Source organism: Triticum urartu, chromosome 2, assembly GCF_003073215.2.
Source record: "Triticum urartu cultivar G1812 chromosome 2, Tu2.1, whole genome shotgun sequence".
In the NCBI taxonomy this organism is placed as follows: domain Eukaryota; kingdom Viridiplantae; phylum Streptophyta; class Magnoliopsida; order Poales; family Poaceae; genus Triticum; species Triticum urartu.
Window position 1 is genome coordinate 507994020 of NC_053023.1, and position 19828 is coordinate 508013847.

The window sequence follows — 19828 nt, forward strand, 5'->3', positions numbered from 1 at the left end:
ACTTATATAGCCCCTGGTGGCTCCTGCGCTCGCCCGAACTCAGGGCGCGTATGTGCCTGGCCGGGAAGCGGCCCTTCGTTAATGCGGAGGAATCCTAAAGATTCCGATAAGTCATCGAGTGGTTGACCAGTCTCACGCTATATCATGATAGTCAGTTTTCGGCTTTCTCTACTGAGGTGCTCGCCTGGCCGAACCGGGGCACAATCGCAGTAGTTCTCCTGGTGCCGCCTTAGCCGATAGAGTGGAACGTAAGGTAGCAAAACACAGGAGCCGGGCAAACCCAACATTTGACCAAAGACATGATTCGGAGCTGATGCATATAAGGCCAAACTCGCGACGCCGAACACTCCCTAAGGTATTCGGTCTTTATGAGGGCGGGCGGGATAACACCCTTAGTAATAAGCCCCTAGTTTCCAGGCACGCGCAAAACTCTAACGTGGCCACATGCCAAAACGCTAGCCTCCTCCTTGGTTATACCAAGAAACCAGGGGATGTGTATCAACAAGAGACAGTAAAAAGGTTTACGCAAGGTCTTAATCTGAAAAGAATCCTTGGAACGGGTCCCTGCTGCACGTCTGCGCCTGTGTCTCCGTTGTGCCGTATCCTGGACGGGCGTAGCTCGGTGTTCATCTGTAAAAGAGAGGAACTTAGTTAAAGAAAGATCGTGCCGAACATGAGTTATACTAAATAAACAAAGTATAAATCGAAATGGGTAAAATTGAGCTTTATTGTCTCTTGTTTTATATGCGCGTAGCCCCTAGTACAGGGGTATACGGCTATTAAGCCTTTATCAATTGTATGTTTATGCCGGACTCGTCTAGCCGTGTCCGTGGTCTTGACAACCTGTTTAGGTGCTTTATCTAGTGAAGCCGCTTTATTGTGTGGCTGTCAAGGCAGCCACACTGTCTTCCGCGCGGGAGGAACACTCAGTGTTTTCCCTTTAATGAGATGATGCCTCGTGGACCGGGCATCTTAAGCGTAAGAGATGCATAATGCGGTATTGCGTTAAAGCGGGCGAAAGCTTCGTGCCCCCGCAGTGCTTGATAGCTACTTGAGAATGGGGCGATGTGGAAAGTTAGCTCTTCACGACGGAAGTTATCGGGGGAGCCGAACATAACTTCTAGCCGGAGAGAACCCATGCAGCGGGCATCCGGGCCTGGCGTTACCCCTTGAAAGGAGGTTTTGCTATGGCAAATTTTTGTTGGGTCTATCCCCATGTTGCAGATTGTGTCCTGGTATAACAGGTTTAGCCCACTGTCGCCGTCCATCAGGACATTTGTAAAGTGGAGTCCGCCGACTATTGGATCTAATACCAAGGCAGTCCAGCCTGCGTTCCGGATACTTCTAGAGTAATCCTGATGGTCGAAGGTGATCGGTTTTAACAACCATTGGCGAGACTCCTTTGGGATAGGCCGTATGGCGCGTATCTCTGGTGGCGCCATTTTGTTCGTCATGTGAAGTAAGTTTACTGTTTTGACTTCTTGTGGGAAATCCTTTTGTTTCCTAGTGCTCTGCTTGTGGGGTTCGTCGTCGTCCTCACTTGGTGTGTTGAGCCCCTTGTGTTCGGCGTTGAGTTTGCCGGCTTGCTTGAAAACCCAACAATCTCTGTGGGTATGGTTCGCAGGCTTCCCGGGAGTACCGTGTATTTGACATATCTTGTCCAAGATTTTGTTTAAGTTGGATAGCTCGTCCCTGTTATCCTTGAGGGGCGGCTTTCTCTGATTCTGCCGCGAGCTTTTGAATCCAGCGTTGACCACCGTGCTCTTTGGGCTGTTTCCCTTATTCCGGCGCTGGTCCTTGCTGCGTCGGGTTTTTCATTTCCATCCCTAACTTCGGATGTACTTGGGTCGCTGGTGCTACATCTTGCCAACCAGCTGTCCTCTCATGCGCAAAAGCGGGTCATGAGGCTTGTTAATGCGGCCATTGTTCTTGGCTTTTCTTGGCCGAGGTGTCTGGCGAGCCATTCGTCTCGAATGTTATGCTTAAAAGCTGCTAGGGTTTCGGCATCCGGACAGTCGACTATCTGATTCTTTTTAGTAAGAAATCTGTTCCGGAATTTCCGGGCTGACTCTCCGGGCTGTTGAGTTATGTGACTGAGACCGTCTGCATCCGAAGGTCGGACATAGGTCCCTTGAAAATTTGCCCGGAAAGCATCCTCGAGCTCTTCCCAACTTCCAATGGTGTTTTCGGGAAGGCTTTTGAGCCAATGCCGGGCTGGCCCTTTAAGCTTGAGGGGTAAGTATTTTATGGCGTGGAGGTCATCTCCTCCGGCCATGTGTATGTGGAGGATATAATCCTCGATCCAGACCCCAGGGTCTGTTGTTCCGTCATACGCCTCTATGTTTACGGGCTTGAATCCCGCTGGAAATTCATGGTCCAGCACCTCATCGGTGAAACATAGGGGGTGTGCGGCACCCCTGTTTTTGGGTGTGTCGTGATGTTCGGATATTTGTTGTGTTGCATTTCTTAAAGAGCTTGCTTTCTTGGCCCGTAGATAGATCTGGCTGGGACATCTTTTTGATGCGGATCCTTTGGTGGATCGCGTGCCGGCTTGTGTGCGGCACCGCTTGCCGCTCCATGTTGGTCATGCGGTCATCTATCCGACCGGGTGGCTTTCCTATTTTTTGACTGCGGGGGCTCTAAGGCCTCCTCGTCAATTTTAGGCAGTAGCTTTCGCTTTGGATAGCTTTTTGTGCGGCGACTGCCGCCATATTTGTCTACGGTGTTGCCTACTTTGCTCCATCTTATTTTGAGTGCATCTTCCGCAGTTTTGAGCTTCCGCTTCTGCTTTTTCAGGCTATGCACAGTGGCGACGAGCCTTTTGTGGAGGTTCTTCTGCTCCATGAGTTTATCCGGCGTAAGGTCGTCCGGACTGTTGTTTTTGTCGGGGACGGGGTGTTCGGTTTGTTTATCTAAGTTGCCTGCTCGGACGTTTGCTCGAAGGGATGTTCGTCGTCCGACGGCTCGTCCTGCTCTATGGCTGGGTCTGTATGGCTGCTGGCTCTGTCGAGGTGGGGCTTGGAGCGGTGCTTACGTCGCCGCTTTGATTGCTTTTCGAGTGAACGATCCCTCGTTTCATCCCTGTGTTCCTCGTCGTCGCTTCCTTTGGGTGTGTCCACCATGTATACATCATGAGATGAGGTGGTTGTCCAGTGCCTTATAGGCGTTGGTTCATGTTCATCTCCTACATCGTCGTCCATACCGTCGATGTCTTCAGAGTCAAAGTTGAGCACGTCGTTTAAATTATCGAAAGTGGCTACGAAGTGGGTGGTGGGTGGGCATCGAATTTCTTCGTCGTCCACATCCCAATCCTGCCGGTCATAGTCTGGCCAGGACTCTCCTGACAAAGAGAGAGACCTGAGTGAATTCAGAATGTCGCCTAAGGGCGAGTGCTGAAAGATGTATGCGGTGGTGAACTCCATGATCGGTGCCCAATCGGATTCGGTCGGTAGGGGCGCGGAGGGCTCGGAGTCCGGAGAGGAGTCCGGCACCTTGGAGTCATGGGCTTCGCAGAGGACAAGGCTGGTGTTCGGCTTCATTGCCGTAGGGATTGCAGCCCCCGAGGCGGTGTCTAACCACCCATCCTCGATTGGTGTGATCGGCTCCGAGCTAGGGGTCGGAGCGGACACAGATGCGGCCTCCAGGGAACTGTTCGGTGGCAGAGCTAGATCATGCCCATCGTGACAGTGCGGCGCGCTCGGCTGTGGCACGAATTCATCGAAGATCAAGTCTCCGCGGATGTCGGCTGTGTAGTTCAAACTTCCAAATCTGACCTGATGGCCAGGGGCGTAGCTTTCGATGTGCTCCAGATGGCCAAGCGAATTGGCCCGCACTGCAAAGCCGCTGAATGCGAAGATCTGTCCGGGGAGAAAAGTCTCACCCTGGATCGCATCGTTGTTGATGATCGGACAAGCCATCGGCCTAAAAGTGACGACACAGAGGAACTCTCAATGAAAGCACCAATGTCGGTGTCAAAACCGGTGGATCTCGGGTAGGGGGTCCCGAACTATGCGTCTAGGCAGATGGTAACAGGAGGCAGGGGACACGATGTTTTACCCAGGTTCGGTCCCTCTTGATGGAGGTAAAACCCTACGTCCTGCTTGATTGATATTGATGATATGGGTAGTACAAGAGTAGATCTACCACGATATCAAAGAGGCTAAACCCTAGAAGCTAGCATGTGGTATGATTGTTGTTCGTCCTAGGGACTAAAACCCTCCGATTTATATAGACACCGGAGAGGGCTAGGGTTACACAGAGTCGGTTACAATGGTAGGAGATCTACATATCCGTATCGCCAAGCTTGCATTCCACGCCAAGGAAAGTCCATTCTGGACACGGGACGAAGTCTTCAATCTTGTATCTTCATAGTCCAGGAGTCCGACCGACGGTATAGTCCGGCTATCCGGACACCCCCTAATCCAGGACTCCCTCAGCACCCTCTCCGGCTCTTCCAAGGGGAAAGAGCCCATCTGCTCTTCCAAGGGGAAAGATCTCGTCTGTGACTTCAGGGAGGGCACCCTACAGCCATGCTCTTCCAAGGGGAAGATCCCATCTGCAACAACATGGAGCACATCCAGGGTCCGTGCTCTTCCCACGGGAACGAGCCCATCTGTGACAAGTGAGGAAACCCATGATTTGTTTTGCCTTGCCTCTTCACAGGGGGAAACCCATGATTTGTTTTGTCGAGTCCCTTTTGTAGTGTAGTGAGAATATGTCCAGTTTTAATTGTTATATTTGGTTGTTTGCGGTATGCCTTGTTTATTTCAGTTGTTCACAATGTGATGCTCTATATGTGCAATTATTTACTATGCAATACATTTCATCAATCAAGTTTTAAACATACTGTCGTGGGTTTGTCACGGCAGATGTCCTCGTGAAAGGACTTAGTCGTGGAGCCATCGCTACGGGTTAGCTTAAAGGGGTTAAACCGGACAAGGGGACACGAGAGGTTTTATACTAGTTCGGCCCCTTCGATGAAGGTAAAAGCCTACGTCCAGTTGTGATTGGTATTGCTAGGGTTTCGATGACTGGGGAGAGAATCCGCATTGCCTGGCTCTCGAGTTGTTGTCTGTCGTCCTCAAACCGTGGCCGGGTCGTCCCTTTATATACATAGGTCGACGCCCGCCGGTTTACAGAGTCCCGAGGCCGGATCATAGATGTATCCGGCTCGGTCTCTATTCCTCTAACTTACAATACAAGTTACATGACAGCGTCGGTTTACATCTACAGGCTTTAACCCGCCTTTGGGCCTTGGGCCTTCGTAAAACGCCACCACCTTCACGTCTTCATGGGCTGCTATCGTCATGGAGCTAACACGGCCACTCCTAACTGGTCTACCTCCAGTAATCATATCCCCAACATTAGGCCCCAGATTGATTTGAACTCGTTCATGTCAATCTTCAATACTTAGAAAAAATCTTGCCCTGTCATCTTCATATAAATCAGGTAAACCGCCGTGATGTCATCCTTTAGATCCGTAGTAAACCGCCCTAACGTCATCTATTCGTTGAAGCGAAGATTCCCTTCATTAATGTATATCCAACCATCGAGGCGACACCCTTATTAACTATCCATTTTTGAGCTCCTCGATTCCCGCACTTGTCGCTTTATCGCTTCGCCTTATAAATAGGACCACGGGTCCTTCTCCTTTTTTCCCTTCGTCTCCTTCACTTCTTCTTCCTCCTCGCGACATCTCTGCCCCTGAGCGCCGCCGCCGTCACCGAGCTTCACCTCTGCTTCGACAAAGGCCGCTGCATCGACCTGATCGTGCCAGAGAAATGCGGTGATCCTCCATTGCTTCCTCCTGCACAAGTAAGTTCCTCTTCTTCTTACCCCAGATCCGCCATTAGGGTTCAGTGTTCTTCATAGCTTGAAGCTGTTCCTCCTTCAGTAATACCAATGGCCAGTTAGATCTGATTGTTTTCAACGCTGTTTGTAGTTTAAACTCCTTTCTTCTTGTTAAGGCATCTGCTTGATATCAAACTCATCTGAACTATACTGAACCTTTTGAGCACTTGAGATTAGACCAAAATATATTTTGATTATCCAACCCACCGCAGATCTGAAATTCCCATGCTAAACTGTAAAATTTGTTTTACCTTACTTAGTCCTTTTCACCTTAGATCTGTATCCTATTTACCACATAGGCGGTTTACCTTTGTGAAAGCAATCTATCATATACCATTAGCCCTCTGGTGAACCGGAGAAGCCCTTTACCTCCATTGTTAAACTCCGGTTTAACAATATGTGCATTCCTTTGTTCTGATATTGCCTTGTCATTCGTTATAGTATCAGCCTCCGGTTTGCACAATTTACATACTTGTACGTCTTTGTTCCGTTGCATCATATGTATCCCTATGAGTGGTTTGTAAACCGGTATTTTCTTTCAGCTTTTCGTTTGGAATGGCCAAATAGTTTTATGCTTGCAACTAGGCTCCTTCCCGAGTTACCGAAGAACAGCTTAATGGAATGGTCAGTATTGGTACTTTGCCCAAAAAGAATGAGATCCGGTGGCGAGTTCCAGGAACAGAGAATCCCCCTACCCCTAAGCAGGGTGAGGTAGTGGTATTTGTTGACCATATAGGCCGTGGTTTGAAACTTCCTGGGTCAAAGTTTTTTCGGGATGTGCTTGCCAGTTTCTAGCTCCATCCTCAAGACATTGGACCCAACTCGGTGTCTAATATATGCAATTTCCAAGTCTTCTGTGAGGTGTACTTACAAGAAGAACCAACTGCTGAGTTATTCCGGGACTTTTTTCATCTGAACCGGCGCATTGAATTCGTAGACGGACCCAACACTGAACTTGGTGGCGTCTCTATTCAAAAAAGAAAAGAGGTTGAATTCCCTCATTCCAAGCTGCACAGTCACCCCAAAGATTGGAAGCAAACATGGTTCTACTGTAAAGATACTTCCCCTGAAGACGAGAATCCTCTGCCGGGTTACCGCGCCCACCGGCTTTCCAACACTCACCCACTGCCGCAACGTTTGAGTACTGCGGAACTGGCCTCATATGCCCCTCAACTCGCCAAGCTCCGGGCCTTTATGGCCAACGGTTTATCAGGCGTCGACTTTGTGCGTTGCTGGATATCCTAGAGCATCTTGCCATTAAGCCGCCGCTTCGGTTTAATGTGTGAGTACACTGGTGAATTAGAAGACTCCCAACATCACACCAACTTTCAATTAACCGATGAAGAAGTCACTGAAAGTGTCAAGAAAATTTTGAATGAATCAGAATCTGTCTGTCGTCAAACCGGCCTGAACCCCTTTTACACAAAAAACAAACCGCCTGCTGTAAGTACTGTCCTTCCTTTTCATCTTTGACATCCTTTTAAATTGTTCAACCTGTAAATAACCTTCTGTTTGTCTATAAACAGGGTGATGATCCATTCTGGAAGAATAAACCTGCAGAGAAAGTGGCAAAGCCATCCCGTCCCAAAACAAAAGCCGTCAAGAGAACCTCAAAGCGGAAGGCAGCTGAACGCATCAACATGGAACTTGATGGCGACGCAGATGAACCAGAAGTTGAGGTAGAACTTGATTCACTTGGCTCCCTTTCATGCATCTCATTAACAATGATACTTATCAAGAGGACGTGGAGGGCATCCATGCTGACGATGTAGAGGTAATACCATTTCCTCCAGTTCAGACTCTATGCCAACACAAAAAACCCGTCAAGCGGTCCAGAAAGTAAGCTTTTCTCATCCTCTTGCTTACTTGGATCCAACATTTATTTTGAAGACGCGGCAGCACGAGGCTCGCCGGATAACCCGGCATAGCGGCCAACAGGTCACTTCGGTCAGTTTACCTGACACCCCGGTTCGGAAGCGCCGATCTGAGGTCTCCCCCACTTCTGACAATTCTTATCCCAAGGCAGGTTATTTCTGACAACCTCTTAATCCGTCTGATTCAAATTATCAGGTGACACCTCCCTCATCCTCTAGCGAGTCAACAGCGACCCAACTTCCTCCTCTAAAACCGTAGCTGGGTAAGTACTTGAACTCCTTCTTTTGATGTTGTTCGTACCTTGTAGTGTGCTTTAACTTTCACATCTGTTGCTATTTTAGGGCCAAAGCTAGACCCAGCAAAAAGGCTCGGGTGAACAATCCGCCCGAAGACCAGATGGTTCATGAACCAGAGCAAACGGGTGAACCGGAACAGATGGCTGAACCAGAGGGTCCAAATCCAGAAGCCACGTTTGATGAACCACCCCCTCAAACTCTAAATATTGATAATCAACCAGAAGCTGACACTGTTGTACCTGACAGTGAACCGGCAGATCCAATCCGGGCTGACGACAGGTCTTCCACTCCAGTGAGAGCCACTGACACTCCACCATCACCCGTAAAAACGACTGGAGGCCGAGGAGACGATGTTATCATTACCGGTATGGGCCACAGCTCTCCTGACCATCTTGTAATCTTGGCCAAACATAGTGCCAAGGAAGAGCGTGCTCCAATGGAGAGGGGTAAATGGAGTACTGATTTGTCAAGCTACGCCCATCTCAGCGCTGAAGAACTCCACTCCGGTTTCTTAAACCATCTACACTCAAACCGTGATTATGAAGCCGGTTTGGTAAACCTGATGAAGGAACGCTATGAGGTATTTTCATCATGTTTCCTTTCTTGATTCCAAAGTATAGACATCAGCCCAAGTAGCCCCCAAGGGCCGGTTTAGCTTTGTGAGGTAAACCGGGTCTTGAATCAATACGTCAGCTTTGAACAGATGTACATTAGCCCCCAAGTGTTAAGGATAATGCTTGCGTTGTACTTGAGACTTGTGAAAGATTTGTTGATAACAGAGCAAATAGGTATTAGCCCCCAAGTACAAAGTGCATAACTTGTTATACGCTTGGTACTTAGAAAATACATATCCGTTGTTGATATATCTTCGCCGTTGCAGGCCGAGCTGAGTAAGAGGGATGCTCAAACCACTGATCTTCAAGAGAACGTAAAGTCGCAACAGGCAGAGGCTTCCAAAGCCAAAGAGGAGCTGACCAATGCCCTAGCAGCTATGGAGAAGTTGAAAGAGACCTTCAACAAGGAGTGTGCTGACTGGGAAACAGAAAAGGCCGGTTTAACCAGGAAAGCTGAGGACCCAGAAACAGCCCTGAAGCCAGTGGTAGACGAACTGACCGGCTTAAAGCGGCAGATTGATGCCATGACATCCGCTGTGTTTGGTAAGTACCTCCGCATGCTGTTTGTCTAATTCATAAAATCTTATGATTGACCGGTTTACTGATACTAAATCGTGACAGGCACCCGCAATGCTCATCTGGGATCTAATATGCGGATGAAGCTTAAAGTGGCGTACACCTTAATGGAACAGCTATATTCTGGATCCCAGCGTGCAATTTGTACTGCAGCATATAACAAGCCGGCGCCGTCATCGATAAAGGAAACCCTTGAGAAGATGGCCATGCTGCTTGCCCGGATTACAGAACTGAAGAAAGTAGCCGCAAGAGCAGGAGCGCTAACCGCACTAATCCGGGCCAAGGCATGGATTCCGGATCTTGAAGCGGCAGATATCATTAAAGGATATCCAAGTGTGAAGGAGGACGACTCAGACTTCAACAATGATGACCTCCGAAAACTGACAAAGGAGATGCGGCCAATAGCCAGCAAACTGGCGGAGGACACAAACCTATCTCATTTCCAACCGGTTTACGATGCTGAAGGAAAGATATAGCCTGCCGTGATCCATGAAGTTGAAGAACTTGTGCCTCTAATCCGTAAGCATACTTACGCTCCTGACATTGATCCCTCCAACCTTATCCATGAAGAGGCCGTGTTTCAAGCTTTAACCGGAATCGATTGGTCAACGGTTGATTTCCAGCGTCTGGGGAGGGATGAAGAAGATGTGACTGCACAAGATGACCCTCAACCATCAAGCCGTCCCGATGAAGCATCTTAGACCGACGACCGGTTTACAAGCTATAGTCTGCTACTGCTTGAAAACAATTATTCAATTTGGGCCGTTTTGAAGCTCCTTGTAATAAGATAGCAGAAACACCTTTATCTGTCATGCCATCGAGCATGCTTATGTTGCTTGATATTTTGAAAACTTGTTTCACTTTTGGGATCTATTTATGCATAGTCCATGATGATTTGTGTTCCTGCATACAAGAACTTGAAAGTGTCCTAGTGGTTTACCACTGGACGGGTCATGATACCCAAAAATATACATAACTTGGATGAATAACCAAGGTTTGTACTAATCAAATAAAATAAATAATATCTGTGACATACCTTGTTGGCTAACCAACTGCTTGTATGGTAGAGGTGAAAACACCAATCTGGAGTGTTGATAACTCCTGGCCCTCTTGCCGGTTCATATAGAAATCATATTGGGCTAGAAAAGCCGATGATTTGTTCGTATAATGCTGGTGACATCTAGTCAAAACCATACTGGAGCAGTACGCTACCGGTTTAGAATCTGATCATGTACTGACAACTAAGCGCTAAAAGTCGTGTCGGTTTTTAATGAACACCGGTTTATCAGAAGAATATTTATAAATCCCTTATCATAAAAATAGCAAAAACAAAAGAAATATGCAAGGCTTTTCATGGGCTGTCAGGCCCTAAATCGAGGCTTTTCATGGGCTGTCAGGCTGCTGAGTTAAACCATTTTTGCAAAGCCTTTTAAGATGGACCTCAATCTTTAACCAATCACCGGTTTAACTTTGACAAGTTCAGGGTCCATGGGATTGACTTGTCAAACGTTCGATGGGTCATACCAGGTTTACCTGGACGGAGTGGCTTACTTAAAGAGGCAGGATAACCCGGGGTTTTAGGTGAATACACCTGGCTTCCAAGCCTGGCTTGATAGCCTATTACAAGGGTTCAAACTCCTTGTTCTTTGAGAAGCAAGGAGCCCCCAGGTAATATGTGAGCTGTGCTCAGTGGTTACCTATGTTTGAGTTGTGCTTAATGCAACAGACTCTCTTTGGCTCCACATAATTTCCTTTTGGCTTAAAGCCTATCAAGAGATGTAGCTATGGTGTGAAGACAGCCAAGCCCCCTAGTGATATCCCTTTGTGGTTTTAAACCGATCAAGAGGTGTAGCTATGGTGTGAAAACAACCAAGCCCCCTAGTGATATCCCTTTGTGGTTTTAAACCGATCAAGAGGTGTAGCTATGGTTCGGATACGACCAAGCCCCCTAGTGATATCCCTTTGTGGTTTTAAACCGATCAAGAGGTGTAGCTATGGTTCGGATACGACCAAGCACCCTAGTGATTTTCTTTATATCTGTGTGGCCATATAGGCCGGTTTAACAAAAACTCCGCTTTGTCAGTAGAAGCTCTTGTAGGATCACACATGATGTAAAAATAAATAGAGACCCTACTTTATTCGAGGCTCCGGTTTATTATATAATATATACATTATCATAAATATGTACATAAGAAGAGCCTGTGGCTCAAGTATAGTAAGGCCGAAGAAGAGCTATATTCCACGGCCACTTGGTCTCCTCCTCCGATTTACATGAGTCTTTGTGCTCTCGAGCATCAATGAGGTAGTATGACCCGTTGTGAAGATTCTTGCTGACCACAAAATGTCCTTCCCAAGGTGGGGATAACTTGTGCATATCAGTCTGATCCTGGATGAGCCGAAGCACCTGATCGCCCTCTTGAAAAGTTCTGGTCTTAACCCGGCAGCTGTGATAACGTCGGAGATCTTGTTGATAAATCGCCGAACGTGCTGCTGCGAGATCACGCTCCTCATCTAACAGGTCCAGTGAGTCCTGACGTGCCTTCTCATTATCAGCTTCAACATAAGCTGCGACACGGGGCGAGTCGTGACGGATGTCACTAGGAAGAACCGCCTCTGCTCCATAAACCATGAAGAAAGGCGTGTAACCCATAGATCTGTTAGGTGTGGTGTTGATGCTCCATAACACAGAAGGTAACTCCTCCACCCAACAACCCGGTGTCCGCTTTAAAGGAACCATAAGTCGGGGTTTAATACCTCTCAAAATTTCTTGATTTGCCCTCTCTGCTTGACCATTAGATTGGGGGTGGGCCACTGATGCTACATCAAGCCGGATGTGATCACGTTGGCAAAATTCCTCCATCTCTCCCTTTGACAGATTAGTGCCATTATCAGTTATAATACTGTGTGTAAAGCCAAACCGGAATATCACCTTTTTGATGAACTGAACCGCCGTGGACGCATCACACTTATTGACTGGCTCTGCTTCCACCCACTTGGTGAACTTGTCAACTGCCACTAACAGGTGGGTCTTTTTGTCCTTGAATCTCTTAAAGGTTCCAACCATATCGAGCCCCCAAGTTTCAAACGGCCAAGTTATTGGAATCATTCTCAACTCCTGAGCCGGAACATGAGCGCGGTGTGCAAATTTTTGACAACCATCGCATCTCTTGACTAAATCCTCGGCATCAGCATGAGCTGTTAACCAATAGAAACCGTGACGAAAAGCTTTAGCCACCAAAGACTTTGAACTGGCGTGGTGACCACAATCCCCTTCATGGATTTCTCGCAAAATCTCACAACCCTCTTGAGGAGAGACACAACGCTGAATTGCCCCTGTGACGCTTTAACGATGTAACTCCCCATTGATTATGGTCATTGACTTAGAACGCCGGATTATCTGTCGGGCCGAGGTTTCATCCTCCGGTAACTCGCCCTGGTTCATGTAAGCCAGGTACGGGATTGTCCAATCCGGTATGACATGCAAAGCTGCCACCAATTGAGCCTCCAGGTCAGGAATAGCTAACTCCTCCTCTGTTGGTATCTTGACCGATGGATTATGCAATACGTCAAGGAAGACATTTGGTGGGACCGATTTACGCTGAGAGCCAAGGCGGCTTAAAGCGTCCGCTGCTTCATTCTTTCGCCAGTCTATGTGGTCAACATGATAACCCTTGAAATGACCAGCCACTATGTCCACCTCTCGTTGATATGCAGCCATGAGTGGGTCTTTAGAATCCCAAGTGCCAGATACCTGTTGAGCCACCAGATCCGAGTCACCGAAGCACTTAACCCGGCTTAAGTTCATATCCTTAGCCATCCGAAGACCGTGGAGTAAGGCCTCGTACTCATCTGCATTGTTAGTGCATGGGAACATTAAACGGAGGACATAACAAAACTTGTCACCTCGTGGGGAAGTTAATATGACTCCAGCCCCCGAGCCCTCCAACTGTCTAGATCCATCAAAGTGAATACTCCAATACGTGTTATCTGGCTTTTCCTCTGGTGCCTGCAACTCTGTCCAATCATTGATGAAGTCCACGAGTGCTTGGGATTTAATCGCTGTGCGAGGTGTGTATTTGAGCCCGTGAGGTCCAAGCTCAATAGCCCACTTGGAAATCCGGCCAGTTGCTTCTTTGTTTTGAATGATATCTCCCTGAGGGGCTGAACTGACCACTGTGATAGTATGACCCTGAAAATAATGTTTGAGGTTGTGGCTTGCCATAAACACCCCATACACCAGCTTCTGCCAATGTGGATACCTCTGCTTTGATTCGATAAGCACCTCACTGATATAATAAACCGGCCGTTGAACCGGATATTCCTTTCCAGCCTCCTTGCGCTCCACAAAAATAGCCACACTAACAGCCCTGGCATTAGCAGCCACATACAGTAGTTAAGGCTCTTTATCGATCGGAGCTGCAAGTACAGGCGGTTCAGCTAACTGCCTCTTCAGATCCTCAAACGCTTTATCAGCCGCATCGCTCTAGACAAAGTCATCCGTTTTCTTTAACATCCGGTATAAAGGGATAGCTTTCTCCCCTAGACGACTGATAAACCGGCTCAAAGCTGCAATTCGGCCGGCTAAACGTTGAACGTCATTGATACATGCCGGTTTAGCCAAAGATGTGATTGCTGAAATTTTTCCGGATTAGCCTCAATTCCCTTATTTGACACCAGAAAGCCCAAGAGTTTACCTGCCGAGACACCAAGGACACACTTGTCCGGATTGAGCATCATCTTGTAAACCCGGAGGTTGTCAAAGGTTTCTCTCAGGTCATCTATCAATGTTTCCTCCTTCCTGGACTTTATCACAATATCATCCACATATGCATGAACATTGCGCCCAATCTGCTTATGAAGACAATTCTGAACACAGCATTGATAAGTCGCCTGGGCACTCTTGAGCCCAAAGGGCATGGAGACATAGCAGAAGGCTCCAAAGGGAGTTATAAAAGTTGTCTTCTCCTGGTCCTTGACTGCCATTTTGATCTGATGATAGCCAAAATAAGCATCCAAAAAACACAAATGGTCACAACCCGCCGTAGCATCAATAATCTGATCAATACGAGGGAGGGCAAAGGGATCTGTTGGGCAAGCCTTGTTCAAGTCTATGTAGTCCACACACATATGCCAGGTGCCGTTTTTCTTGAGAACTAGCACCGGATTAGCCAACCACTCCGGGTGAAAGACCTCCACGATAAACCCTGCGGCCAACAACCGAGCTACCTCTTCACCAATAGCCTTGCGCCTTTCCTCGTTGAATCGGCGGAGAAACTGTCTGACCAGTTTAAACTTAGGATCAATATTAAGTGTGTGCTCGGCGAGTTCCCTCGGTACACCTGGCATGTCAGAAGGCTTCCATGCAAAGATGTCCCGGTTCTCACGGATGAACTCAATGAGCGTGCTTTCCTATTTGGGATCCAGGTTAGCGCTGATGCTGAACTGCTTGGATGAATCACCAGGAACAAAATCAACCATCTTAGTGTCTGTGGCCAATTTAAACTTCAACGCCGGATCGTGTTCCGTAGTTTGCCTTTTCAAAGAAGTCATATCTGCCAGATCAACCTTGTCTTTGTAAAACTTCAGCTCTTCCGTGGCACAAACCGACTCAGCATAAGCCGCATCACCTTCCTCGCATTCCAAAGCGATCTTCCTACTCTCATGTACTGTGATGGTCCCCTTATGACCTGGCATCTTAAGCTGCAGATAAACATAACACGGCCTCGCCATGAACTTGGCATAAGCCGGTCGCCCAAACAGAGCGTGATACGGACTCTTGATTTTCACCACCTCAAAAGTCAATGTTTCTGACCTTGAATCATGATCATCTCCAAAGGCCATCTCTAGGGCTATCTTACCCACCGGATATGCAGATTTACTGGGTACCACACCATGAAAAACGGTGTTCGACGGTTTAAGATTCTTATCTGTCAACCCCATATGGTGGAACGTATCATAGTAGAGAATATTGATACTGCTTCCTCCATCCATGAGCACCTTGGTGAACTTATACCCCCCAACTTGAGGTGCCACCACTAAGGCTAGATGAGCCAGATTGTCAACCCGGGGTGGGTGATCCTCTCTACTCCATAAAATGGGTTGCTCAGACCAGTGCAAATACTGCGGCACAGCCGGTTCAACAGAGTTTACGGCCCTCTTGTGAAGCTTCTGATCACGCTTGCACAAGCTAGTGGTGAAGACATGATACTGCCCACTATTTAACTACTTCGGATTGCTCTGATAACCCGACTGTTGTTGCTGCTGATTCCCCTGATGGTTATAACCTCCCTGGTTGCCTTGGTTCCCCTGATTGTTATAGCCAGTTTGATTGCCCTGAAATCCTGAACTGGAGCTACCACCTCCATAACCCGGCCCATGAAAACCACCTCCTGAACCGCCGGGCGGGCCATTGTTGTATTGAAACATGTTGGAGTTCTTAAACTCCCGCATGATATAACAGTCCTTCCAAAGATGTGACGCTGGCTTCTCCTTTGATCCATGCTTTGGACAAGGTTGATTTAGCAGGTGCTCCAGATTAGGGCCCGAACCTCCGCCCCTCTGGGCTTGTTTGCCCTTACAACGCTGACCGTTATCCTGAGCATTGGTGTTAGCCACAAAGTCCAAACTATTGTCGGCCTTGCGTTTACCATTATTTCCTTGACCTGCCTGTTATGCTGCTGTCCCTTGGTGTTGCCATTCTTTTTCCCTTTCCCCGGTTTGTCCTCCTCTGAGTCGGGGTCTTTGTTATTATCTGAATCGACATATTTAACCAAAGCGGCCATAAGCATTGACATATCATTGCAGTGACGTTTGAGCCTTCCTAACTTCTGTTTTAGCGGCAGAAACTGACAATTGCCCTCCAATGTTAACACTGCGGTGTCCGCATTGATGCGATCCGACGAATGCAGAATAGCTGAGACCCGCTTCACCCAATGGGTTGTAGACTCCCCCTCCTCTTGAACACAAGCTGCCAGGTCCACAATCGACATAGGATGATTACAAGTATCCTTAAAATTCTGGATAAACCGGTGTTTTAACTTGGCCCATGACCCGACGGAGTTAACTAGTAAGCTCTTTAACCAAGTACGAGATGTCCCCTCCAACATCATGGTGAAGTATTTAGCACACACCGCTTCATCCACATCCAGCATCTCCATTGCCATCTCATAACTTTCAACCCATGGCTCTGGTTGCAAATCGGCGGTGTAATTGGGCACCTTACGAGGGCCTTTAAAATCTTTGGGCAGTCGCACATTACGTAAAGCGGGGGTGAGACACGGCACCCCTAAGGAACTGAAGACGACACCTGGCTCCACTGAAGCGGTAGGGTGAACCCGAGTAGTTTAACGAGCTCCATGCAGAGCTGCTAACTCGGCCTCTCGACGTGCACGACCATGATCCACCACATCCTGCGCATTAGCTCCTCCGCCTGCCGGGTTGTGCCCTCGCTGCGAGTTACGGTGACGTGCACTGCTTGATACGGCCGGTTCATCCTCAACGTGCCTGCTGTAGCTCCGGCTCAGGCGGGGGGTGGAATGAATCCTCTCACGACTATGCGAATAAGCCTACTGCTGGTTTAAAGCTGTTTGAAGGAGCTCTCTGGCCCATCACGCCTCTACCGCAACCGGTGACTCGCCGTCGGTTGGGAGGGCTGCCAATCGTGAAGCGGCGGCTACAATGTTGTCCAACGGGTTGGAGTAGTGCCCCGGGGGCGTCGGAACATACTGCGGCACAATGTTGTTTTGACGAGGCGGGTCCATCGTGCGCGGCTGAAACGGCGCTCCTGTTCCCGGCGCCTCCGTCCGGTTTAACACTGGCTGGTTACTAATTCCCGCTCCTGGCGTATTGAAGAGAATTCTTGGCTCATAACCTGCCGAGTGATGCGACCGATATCTTCTTCTCATGACTTCCTCTGAAGCATTCTGATCCAGCCTAAGCCGGTAGGCCTGAGCTTCCAACTTGGCCCGTTCCGTAGCCATACTAGCGTTCTCTGCTGCTAGGTCCGCTTTAGCCTGAGTTATCTGATCTTTCACCTTTGCAATCTCCGCATTGTGTTGGTCCCGGGCTGCCGCGTCCACCTCCGCAGCCATCAATGTTGCCAAAGCGTCGAACAAATCAGACAGAACTTGAGCTGGAGGCGGCGCAGAGCCCCCTGCTCTCGTCGGCGTTGCTGTCGCTGAACCGGAGAGCATTGCCGTGGCGGTTGATGAGTGGTGTGCTGATTGTGTACCGGCCATGAAGATAGCGACCCGGTTTGGCAGATCGAGGGGGTCCGGAATACTGTTGCCATCGGACCCTCCGCTAATCTGGCCGTCCTGCAACTGATACAGTGATTCGGTCTCTCCAGTTGAAGACTCATCGTCGGAGCAGACAACGGTTTCTCCATCAGATGCCGGTCCATCCTCATATTCCGCTCCATGGATGACACCTACGAAAACATGCCTTGCAACGGGCTGAACCGGGGAAGGGCTTGCGCGCTGAGCCGTCTCGATGATGCCGGTGCAGGTGTACGGCTCAGGGCCCGGTTCGCCGATCTTGCCGATGAAGACATGAATCCCACCAAAGGGGACCCGGTACCCATATTCGATTGAACCGTCCTTGGGACCCCATCTTGCGTCGTCGATGTAGAGCTTGCCGTGATGACTCTTCATCATCCGGCCCACAGCGTACCCCTTGAGTCCATCAAAGCTGCCCTTCAAGAACTCGAAACCATCGTGCGATAGCCCCACGGTGGGCGCCAACTGTCGTGGGTTTGTCACGGCAGATGTCCTCGTGAAAGGACTTAGTCATGGAGCCATCGCTACGGGTTAGCTTAAAGGGGTTAAACCGGACAAGGGGACACGAGAGGCTTTATACTAGTTCGGCCCCTTCGATGAAGGTAAAAGCCTACGTCTAGTTATGATTGGTATTACTAGGGTTTCGATGACCAGGGAGCGAATCCACTTTGCCTGGCTCTTGAGTTGTTGTCTGTCGTCCTCAAACCGCGGCCGGGTCATCCCTTTATATACATAGGTCGACGCCCGCGGGTTTACAGAGTCCCGAGGCCGGATCATAGATGTATCCGGCTCGGTCTCTATTCTAACTTACAATACAAGTTACATGACAGCGTCGGTTTACATCTGCAGGCTTTAACCCGCCTTTGGGCCTTGGGCCTTCGTAAAACGCCACCACCTTCACGTCTTCATGGGCTTCTATCCTCGTGGAGCTAACCCGGCCACTCCTAACCGGTTTACCTCCAGTAATCATATCCCCAACACATACCGATATATATTTGCTTGTTGTTAAGCCTGTTATAGCTAGCATATGTCTCTTTTAAAGTTTTTTGATTGATCGATTGTTTGTAGTTAGCATATGTCCAGTTTCAAATGCTATCTTTGGTTGTTTGTAGTATACCTTGTTTATTCCAGTTATTCACAACATGATGCTCTATATGTGCAAGTGTGAATTGTGCAGTTAAATTTCATCAGTACCAGTTTCAACAATACCACTATGAATGACTAGATTTGGTTGTTGCATCTTGTAGTTAACACGCCTTTCCATTTTTACTTAACAATAATCAGTGTACTTAGACCGGCACAATACCAATTTGAATGACTATGTTTGCTTGTTGTTAAATGCTAGGCCTGTTGCAGTTAACACACCTTTTCACTTGTTTTGCTTTACTAGCGTGGTTAAACCTGCACACTGAAGCTATCTTTTGGAGATTATTTTGTCTGCCATAGATAATTTTGGTTGATGTTTAGCCTGTTGTGCTTAACATGCCTCTCGATGTACCTACACAGGACAATTTTGGGAATGACTATTGTTTTCCATTGAGGTTAGTTTCATCCCATGGCTTATATATACTCATTGTTTAGGATATCGGTAGATGGTACCATATAGGCCGGGGGCTGATAAGGGACTAATCGGTGAATCAGACTTTTAACTGAATATATCTGTAACCCATTTATCATTAGGTTAACTAGGGCCATATGTAATATATCTGAGGCTACATAGCAACATGCACTATACTTAATGTCTAAATATGCAATCCTAGGCTACATAGCAACAAGGAAGAGTGTTACCTTAATGTTCTGATGATGTCTAGATATACATAGAAGAGCAGCAGCAACAACACAGCCCTATTTGGATACTCAACTTAGCTAGAGGTTAGAGTTAGTTTCTAGCTCATGACTAACCCTAAACTAACTCCATCCAAAGAGGTGTCTGGATGAGAGGGTTAGATTGACAATAAATGCATGAGGAGAACTAGCTCCAATTAGCACCTCTTGGGTTGGATATTTTTTGGGTGGGTTAGATGCAACTAGCTCAAACTAGCCCTCATGTTTGGATATACTTTAGGGCTATTTGAGCCTAAACTAGCTCAAACTAACTCTAACCCATGGATACAGCAGTTGTTAATCAGCCGATAATTTGTAAGAATGCAATAAACTCATTCCGGCCCATAATATAAGATGTTAATTCATCTAATATGTGAGTATATTGGATGTTATAAGATATTATAAAAGAGTGTTGCACTGCATCATTGTGTAATTGTTGTTTAGCTTCTAATATTAACTTGGTGCTTTTAGGTACATATGTCATTGGTAAAGATCCGCGCTTCGACTTTTTCTGCGT